The sequence below is a fragment of the Aristolochia californica genome, unplaced genomic scaffold, assembly GCF_029961685.1.
Source record: "Aristolochia californica isolate CCGP_79_NKW_82.1479 unplaced genomic scaffold, dmAriCali1.0.hap1 SCAF_442, whole genome shotgun sequence".
In the NCBI taxonomy this organism is placed as follows: Eukaryota; Viridiplantae; Streptophyta; class Magnoliopsida; order Piperales; family Aristolochiaceae; genus Aristolochia; species Aristolochia californica.
This window is the reverse complement of record NW_027182151.1, coordinates 430-10000: the sequence shown is the minus strand read 5'-3', so window position 1 is coordinate 10000 and position 9571 is coordinate 430. Positions and strand designations below refer to the sequence as shown.

Below are 9571 nucleotides of genomic sequence, written 5' to 3'. Positions count from 1 at the left end.
AGTGGTAACGATAATGACAGTGATAGTGACATTTATGGTTACATTTTTAGTGAAAGTTTAAGTGGTAATGACAGTGAGAGTTCTAGTATAAGAACTGGCGGTAATGACAGTGATTTCAACATCAGAGGAAGATCTAATGATTTCGATATAAATCAAAAATACAAACATTTATGGGTTCAATGTGAAAATTGTTATGGATTAAATTATAAGAAATTTTTTCGATCAAAAATGAATATTTGTGAACAATGTGGATATCATTTGAAAATGGGCAGTTCAGATAGAATTGAACTTTTGATTGATCCGGGCACTTGGGAACCTATGGATGAGGACATGGTCTCTATCGATCCCATTGAATTTCACTCGGAAGAGGAACCTTATAAGGATCGTATCGATTCTTATCAAAGAAAGACAGGTTTAACTGAGGCTGTTCAAACAGGCATAGGTCAACTAAATGGCATTCCTATAGCAATTGGGGTTATGGATTTTCACTTCATGGGGGGTAGTATGGGATCCGTAGTAGGCGAGAAAATCACCCGTTTGATCGAGTATGCTACTAATAGATCTCTACCTGTTATTATGGTGTGTGCTTCTGGAGGAGCACGCATGCAAGAAGGAAGTTTGAGTTTGATGCAAATGGCTAAAATATCTTCTGCTTCATATGATTATCAATCAACTAGAAAGTTATTCTATGTATCAATCCTTACATCCCCTACAACCGGTGGAGTAACAGCCAGTTTTGGTATGCTCGGAGATATCATTATTGCCGAACCAAATGCCTACATTGCATTTGCGGGTAAAAGAGTAATTGAACAAACATTGAATAAGACAGTACCCGACGGTTCACAAGGTGCTGAGTATTTATTCTCTAAGGGCTTATTCGACCTAATCGTACCGCGTAATCCTTTAAAGGGCGTTCTGAGTGAGTTATTTCAGCTACATGGCTTCTTTCCCTTGAATCAAAATTCAAAACACTAATCTCAATTATTTGTAACGAACTTTAGTTTATTGGAATCAAAGTCACAATAAGAAGAATGGAGTTTTCTTTGGTGACATAAGTTCAGTTCTAGAATCAGAAGTTTCAGATAATGACTTTTCATTCTTTTGTACGGATCTAATCTATTTTTTTTTCCTACCCCTATTACTGATTACTAATCAGTAACCCTCTTTCAACAGGAGAAAAGAGTGAATTCTTGCTTTCGTGGAATAGAATTTCAAAATGAAAATAAAAAATCAAAAGAATTCCATGTTTTTTATTACTTCTTACGCATTACCATTACATTAATACTATTAATTAAATTAATAGTATTATATTAATATATGGAATATAGATAAAATCTATAATCCTATAATCAAAGTGTTGCATCTTTCTATATTTCCTTCAGATTTCTATATCTCCCGAGAACCCACATTTTGTATTGTACTATGAATCCCTGTCGGGTCGAATCCTAACAAACCCTTCAGTAACTCGTAAGAAACTCTTTATTAGAAGATTAAGGGCACAAGAACAACAATACAATACAATAATAAAGCGGATTATATGTATTTCGTGTGGAGTCGTATAAACACGCTTATTTAGTTCTACATTTGTTGTACTTCTTATTATATACTTAATAATACTTATAATATAATATATAATACTTATAATTTAATTCACATACTTATTTTATTATATCTTTATAAGAGGTACAAATATTAAATCGGGGTACCCATTCTATGACAGATTTAAACTTTCCCTCTTTTTTTGTGCCTTTAGTAGGCCTAGTATTTCCGGCAATTGCAATGGCGTCTTTATCTCTTCATGTTCAAAAAAACAAGATTGTTTAGGTTCAGTGGGACCAAATCTAATCAATCAACACTTGGACTTGGATCATAATACAGATATCTATTTAGTAGAATATGGTACCACGTCTGGTCTGGATATGGTTCCTTTCGAACACAAAAAAAAAAAAAAATCTTATGCATGCGGATACATGATATATGAAAAAATGCATATATATGCAGTATAGCTTTTTTTTAAGAAAAAATACATCAGTGGAAAAATGGAAAGTCAATGTATCTATATGTTATGTAGATATACATTGTGGGATCGTATGAAGAAGATGTTATTATTTTACATCTACCCAATTTGATGAATTACCCCTAAGGGTTCACATCATAATAGTGCTAGTTGATGAGAGTTACTTCGGGACAAAAAAAATAGTAAAGTCAAATTTAAATTCATTTGGCCTATTCTCTCAATTCCAATAGAATGCAACTGGATCTAATATGAACTGGCGATCAGAACGTATATGGATAGAACTTATAACAGGGTCTCGAAAAATAAGTAATTTCTGCTGGGCCTGTAATCCTCTTTTTAGGCTCACTAGCATTCTTATTGGTTGGAACTTCCAGTTATCTTGGTCGGAATCTCATATCTTTGTTTCCGTCTCAGCAAATAATTTTTTTCCCTCAAGGGATCGTGATGGCTTTCTATGGAATAGCCGGTCTGTTCATTAGTTCCTATTTGTGGTCCACAATTTTGTGGAATGTAGGTAGTGGTTATGATCGATTCGATAGAAAAGAAGGAATAGTGTGTATTTTTCGTTGGGGATTTCCTGGAAAAAATCGCCGCGTTTTTCTACGATTCCTTATGAGAGATATCCAGTCAATCAGAATGGAAGTTAAAGGGGGTCTTTATCCTCGCCGTGTCCTTTATATGGAAATTAGAGGCCAGGGAGCCATTCCCTTGACTCGTACGGATGAGAATTTGACTCCACGAGAAATTGAACAAAAAGCTGCTGAATCGGCCTATTTCTTGCGCGTACCAATTGAAGTATTTTGAAATGAATTGAATAATGAATGCTTTCCCGGCATGAGATAAGAAAGGCAGGAATCCCCTTTAACCTTTAATATAATAGAATCTAACTGATAATAGAATCTAACTGAACTGAAGTTTCTTTCAAGGTGTTGATTCGAGCAAAACACGTTATATTCTATTTCCCCATTATATTCTGGTCTAATACCACTGTCACTGTGGCCCATAGAATAAAACAGGTGGACGTATATGGAACAACCATAATAATTAAATTGTTGTTCACCCAAAACTATTTTTTATGCTTTATGCATATGGGACTCAACCCAATTCTGTTATGTTAGACTAGTAACAAGTCTAGTAAGTATGTATTCATCATACATATCAGAACAGAACATTTCGGAATACAGTACAGAATTTTTATTTTTAGACCCAATATTTCGTTGAATTGATACGTTAGATACAGACGGATGTAAATTATCTCTCTTTTTTTTCAATCGATTTTGATCCTTTCTTTTGCTCCTTGAAAAGGATTGCATCTTTCATAAACATCCAATTTATCTCGGGTTTCCCACACATTTTTGATTTCACCATCAATATTCTTCAGAAATATCCCCTCAATTATTCCCGCGGTGCGGGCATCTAGTGAAACATTTTGGAATAATTGATTGATCCAAGGGGAGTTCTTTCGTCTCGAAACCCGACTAATACTCATTACTTGAAGTGTGAATTGGGTCTTTCGGGCACTCATCGAAAGAAACAAATGAAGATGCAATTCAATTGGTGTAATTTGACCAATTTAGATATCTGAGATATCTGGGAACTTACTCATTTATTCATTTGGGGCAGACTTTTTATCTTTAATTCTAACTTCCATTTCTATACCCCTTCTAGATTCAAAGACTAAATAAAGAATTCAAATAATCAAATAAAAAAAGACGGATCCATAGGTTACATACCTTGTTATAGAACTCATGCTTCATAGAAATATCAGACGGAGTCGACGAATGAAGTAGGTTCATTAACAATTCACAGAACAAAAAGTGTCAAAAAAAAAGCATTGACCCCTCTCCCATATCTTGTATCTATAGTATTTTTGCCGTGGTGGATCTCTCTTTCATTTAATAAAAGTCTAGAGCCCTGGGTTATTAATTGGTGGAATACCAGGCAATCCGAAACTTTTTTGAATGATATTCAAGAGAAGAACATTCTAGAAAGATTCATAGAATTAGAAGAACTATTTCATTTGGATGAAATGATAAAGGAGTACCCGGAGACACAGATACAAAAGCTTCATATAGGAATCCACAAAGAAACGATACAATTGGTCAAAATATACAATGAAAATAATATCCATATTATTTTGCACTTCTCGGCAAATATAATCTGTTTCGCTATTCTAAGTGGTTATTCTATTCTGGGTAATGAGGAACTTGTCATTCTTAATTCTTGGATTCAGGAATTCCTATATAACTTAAGCGACACAATAAAAGCTTTTTCTATTCTTTTATTAACTGATTTATGTATCGGATTCCACTCGCCCCATGGTTGGGAACTAATGATCGGTTCGGTCTACAAAGATTTTGGCTTTGCTTATAACGATCAAATTATATCTGGTCTTGTTTCCACTTTTCCAGTTATTCTAGATACAATTTTGAAATATTTGATCTTCCATTATTTAAATCGGGTATCACCTTCACTTGTAGTGATTTTATCATTCAATGAATGAATGAAGAATTCATTTGACCCGCGGCTATCAATCAGATCATAATGTTACTTCGTACATAAACAAACCTTTTTTTTTTAATCTGACTCACTTTATACTTCTACCCGTGCAGGGGGTTCGACTCCTCCTATATTCCAGTACAATGGCAGAATCGTGGGTAGGGAACTAGACTAGCTACCTACCTAATTTATTGTAGAAATTTAAGGGATCAATGATTGGACCATGCAAAATAGAAATACCTTTTCTTGGATAAAGGAACAGATGACTCGATCTATTTCTGTATTGATCGTGATATATGTAATTACTCGGACATCTATTTCAAATGCATATCCTATTTTTGCGCAGCAGGGTTATGAAAATCCACGAGAAGCAACAGGGCGTATTGTATGTGCCAATTGCCATTTAGCTAATAAGCCCGTGGATATTGAGGTTCCACAAGCTGTGCTTCCTGATACTGTATTTGAAGCAGTTGTAAGAATCCCCTATGATAAGCAACTGAAACAAGTTCTTGCTAATGGGAAAAAAGGGTCTTTGAATGTGGGGGCTGTTCTTATTTTACCCGAAGGATTCGAATTAGCTCCTTCCGATCGTATTTCTCCTGAGATGAAAGAAAAGATGGGCAATTTGTCTTTTCAGAGCTATCGCCCCAATAAAAGAAATATTCTTGTGATAGGTCCCGTTCCTGGTCAGAAATATAGTGAAATTGTCTTTCCCATTTTGTCCCCGGACCCTGCTACTAAAAAAGACGTTCACTTCTTAAAGTATCCCATATACATAGGTGGGAACAGAGGAAGGGGTCAGATTTATCCCGACGGGAGCAAGAGTAATAATACAGTCTATAATGCCACAGCAGCGGGTATAGTAAACAGAATAGTACGTAAAGAAAAAGGGGGATATGAAATAACCCTAGTTGATGCGTTGGACGGACATCAAGTGGTTGATATTATACCTCCAGGACCAGAACTTCTTGTTTCGGAGGGTGAATCCATCAAGCTTGATCAACCATTAACAAGTAATCCTAATGTGGGGGGGTTTGGTCAGGGAGATGCAGAAATAGTACTTCAAGATCCATTACGTGTCCAAGGTTTGTTGTTCTTCTTGGCATCTGTTACTCTGGCACAAATCTTTTTGGTTCTTAAAAAGAAACAGTTTGAGAAGGTTCAATTGTCTGAAATGAATTTCTAGATTCCCGGATTCATCAAGTTGGTAAAAAGAGTCGAATTTTGATTAATCGATGCAATTGCAATTATGTATGATCCAAAAAAAAGAGAAAGGCCCTTTTTCTTTTTGCTTATTTTGTTTACACTCTTTTTCTGAGAGATGTTGGTAATTCCTTGTATACGCTCGCGAGTCTAGTTACTAGTACTAGATATATCTTTTTTCGATCAAGATTGGAGTGTTGTGACTATGCTAGGCCTCCTATTGCCGGGTTGTAAATGCTCTGCAATGCATCAATATTATTTTATTCTATTGTACCTAATAGAATCGAATTCTAATGGATAATATAGCATTTAGCATTTAAGTAGAAGGAAAATATAAGGCAAGGTATAAATGAAAGGGACAAATGATTCTAGGAGGGGTTACTCGTCTTCCTAATTTTCCACACAAGAGAAAGGTAGAAAATTCCTTTTCTTGTGTGGAAATAATAATGATTCCTGATTTAGTTCGTTAAAGATTACTATTTTCTTGTCCAGGTGTATTGGAACGAACCGAAGAATTTCTAAATGAAAAAAAAAAGGGGGGGGGGGGGGGGGGGTTTTCGCCGTGATGAGATATTAAAAATAATGATTTTTTTATATACAAAAAAATTAAAGATTTCTGGTTTCTTCGGGGAACATTAAGCACTTTGAATTTTTTTTTTCTTTTTCTGAAGTAAGGTTCAAGTGGTATAGAAAGGATGTCTCATCCGTAGAAATAATATTGTGGCATCCAGGAAATCAATTAATTCCTTCTTTCTTCTTGCTTCGGAGGAGTCTGCATGGGGGTCGAATATTATGAATCAATGGATTCAATTCTTCAAAAGCATCATCATAAGGGAAAGAACGCAGTGGTTTGAAACTTGGGATGGGAGCAAAGGACCCATTTTGTCATTTCTACGAAAAAATAATATGATTATATTGACTGAATTAATTTACAATTAAAATTTACAACTTTTTTATGTTATGGAATGAATGAATGTCTCGCTCGAAGGGTAAGAACTCAACAGGACCTTGCTCCTCTTTGTTTGTCTGATTCGAGGAGCAAGGTCCTGTTGAGTTCTTACTTTTTCATGTCTACAATCTGGTTCATCCGATTACTATAGTGACGAGCCCAATCCAGAATATGAACCATAAAAGAAAATACCTATTAAACCAATCACAGGAATACCAGTTACAGTACCTATCAACCAAAGAGGAATCCTTCCAGTAGTATCGGCCATTTACCCCACTTTCCTCCGCATTTCATCAAGTGGTCATGCTATAGACATAAACAGTCATGGATAATTATGAGGATGATATCCTTCCGAATCGGATAAAAGAATTCCTACTTACTCTTACTATACTTCTTTCTCTCAATTGAAGAAATAATTGGAAAATAAAACAGCAAGTACAAAAATGAGTAATAACCCCCAGTAGAGACTGGTACGATTCAATTCAACATTTTGTTCATTCGGGTTTGATTGTGTCATAGCTCTATAATTCGGATTAGGTTTATCGTTGGATGAACTGCATTGCTGATATTGACCCCAAAAAAGAAACGGTAGGTACAGCTAGTCCGTGAACAGCCAACCATCGCACTGTAAAAATGGGATAGGTTCGATCTATGGTCATTGAGGCCTCCTAAAAGGATCTACTAAATTCATCGAGTTGTTCCAAAGGATCAAAACGGCCAGTTATTAATGGAATCCCTTGTCGGCTCTCTGTGAAATACTCGTTTGGCCGAGGACTTCCAAAGACATCGTAAGCTAAACCAGTGCTGACGAATAACCAACCCGCAATGAATAGGGAAGGTATAGTAATACTATGAATGACCCAGTATCTAATACTGGTGATAATATCAGCAAAAGAACGTTCTCCCGTGCTTCCAGACATGCTGAGCTCCACATATTCTTGTACAGTCAAAGGGGGATCGATTCCGCAAAAGATGGGATCAGTAAATGGAAAACTACTGATATTTAATCTTTGTAAGATCGTCAATATTGTACCGAAGGCGTATTTAGAGTAGACCAAATCAGTATAACTATCCTTCTGCTGACACAGCAACGCTCTTTGTTTGTATCAATCAGTATCGAAAAGAAGTGGTACATAATTCCTCTCTTCTTTTCTTATTACTTGTCTATGCTATGGTGAACCGCGTGTCATTCAATAGAAAATTATCTCTGTATGTAGTATAGGATGTGAGTCGACGGGTTAGAATTATTTATGAAAGAGATTCTCATATTCCCACAATTCAATTAGGTACAAAATCTAGAAACTCCCCGTTCATGGTTTTAGAAAAAGAAAAGAAATGATCAAAATGGAATTTTTTTTTTTCAAATTCAATTCTTTTTTTTCATAGTGACTCAAAAAGAATTTTTTTTTTTAATAAAGTGACACGGGACTGTTCTAATTGCTATTTTGACTTTATACTTGTTTATACTTGACTCATCAGTTGCTCGCGGAATCCGTTGATTCGAAATCACGGGATTGGTAGATGTCACAGAGGGTGAATTAATGAGGGTGAATTAATCTTTTTTTCTACCTCTGCTACTCCATCTTTGTTAGTGCCGTCTAGAATGCTTATGAATCAAGAACTTTCAATTGGAACCGATTCTGTCAATTGGTAGTTTTTTATCATCATATCTCACAAAAATAGAAACTTAGGTAAGTGCTTTATAAACATATGTAAAAAAAAAAAAAAGAACGTATCTCATTTAGCTCTTTCATGCCTACTATAACTAGTTATTTCGGTTTTCTACTGGCTGCTTTAACTATAACCTCAGCTCTATTGATTGGTTTGAGCAAGGTACGACTTATTTGAAATTAGTTGAATGAACAAAAAAAATGAATATTTCTGTGAAATTCCAGGTATTCTATAGTCCCTTTCGAAGCCGATTGACAATTCTTGTTTATTGAGATTCATGAGCGATTCGGATTAATATTTATTAATAGATATTACCTCTATTTTTCTCCCCTTTCAAACAACTTGAAATGATTGAAGTTTTTCTATTTGGAATCGTGTTAGGTCTAATTCCTATTACTTTGGCCGGATTATTCGTAACTGCGTATTTACAATACAGACGCGGCGATCAGTTGGACCTTTAATTGAGTAACATCTCTTTTTTGTTTTTGATTGACCTCCTCCTAAATCTGCAGGAGGTCAAATGCAGGTTGCAGTTCAAGTTAATGAAGTTATGTTATTTTATTTTATTGTAATTCGACATTCCAATTACAGGAACAGAATCACGCTCTGTAGGATTTGAACCTACGACATCGGGTTTTGGAGACCCGCGTTCTACCGAGCTGAACTAAGAGCGCTTTCTTATGGGAGGAGATACGACTGTAAAGAGAAGGACTCTTTTTTTTTTTACCCCCACCCCCAATATGCATGCATAAAGTATTATATAATGAAAATGAAGGATTATGCCCCAAATTTTTGTCGATCCAAATTGATCCATCATTACTGCCCGTAAGAGAAGTAATCGGTAGGGATGACAGGATTTGAACCCGTGACATTTTGTACCCAAAACAAACGCGCTACCAAGCTGCGCTACATCCCTTTCCATTATTATACAGCGTCATTCGTCATTCGTCATTGTAGAGAATACCTGTCTTGTTTTCCACATCGTTATTTCCTATATCTATATACAAGAGAATTTATCTTGCCATTTCTTCTTTTTGGTCTCATATAATAAGAGAATTATATACAGATGAAACCTAACGTATAAGTAAATGAATATTTATTGGTAATGCTCAGGAAGAAAAGAAGGGGGTCATCTTTTTCGATTTTAGGAACAATTCATCTACCGGATCATTCTACATATCCATTTTTAGGGGTTCTACGTACAAATACAAGTGATCTTTAACTATATAACT

At 35.4% G+C, this 9571-nt stretch overlaps 2 non-coding genes across 2 annotated transcripts; both read right to left on the bottom strand.

The window, feature by feature from the left end:
* Window positions 1-8939: 8939 nt before the first annotated feature.
* TRNAW-CCA (transfer RNA tryptophan (anticodon CCA)) lies at window positions 8940-9013 on the bottom strand. Its single transcript has one exon. It is a non-coding gene; the product is annotated as a tRNA-Trp (tRNA).
* A 168-nt stretch (window positions 9014-9181) lies between these two features.
* TRNAP-UGG (transfer RNA proline (anticodon UGG)) lies at window positions 9182-9255 on the bottom strand. The gene has a single exon. It is a non-coding gene; the product is annotated as a tRNA-Pro (tRNA).
* Window positions 9256-9571: the final 316 nt, after the last annotated feature.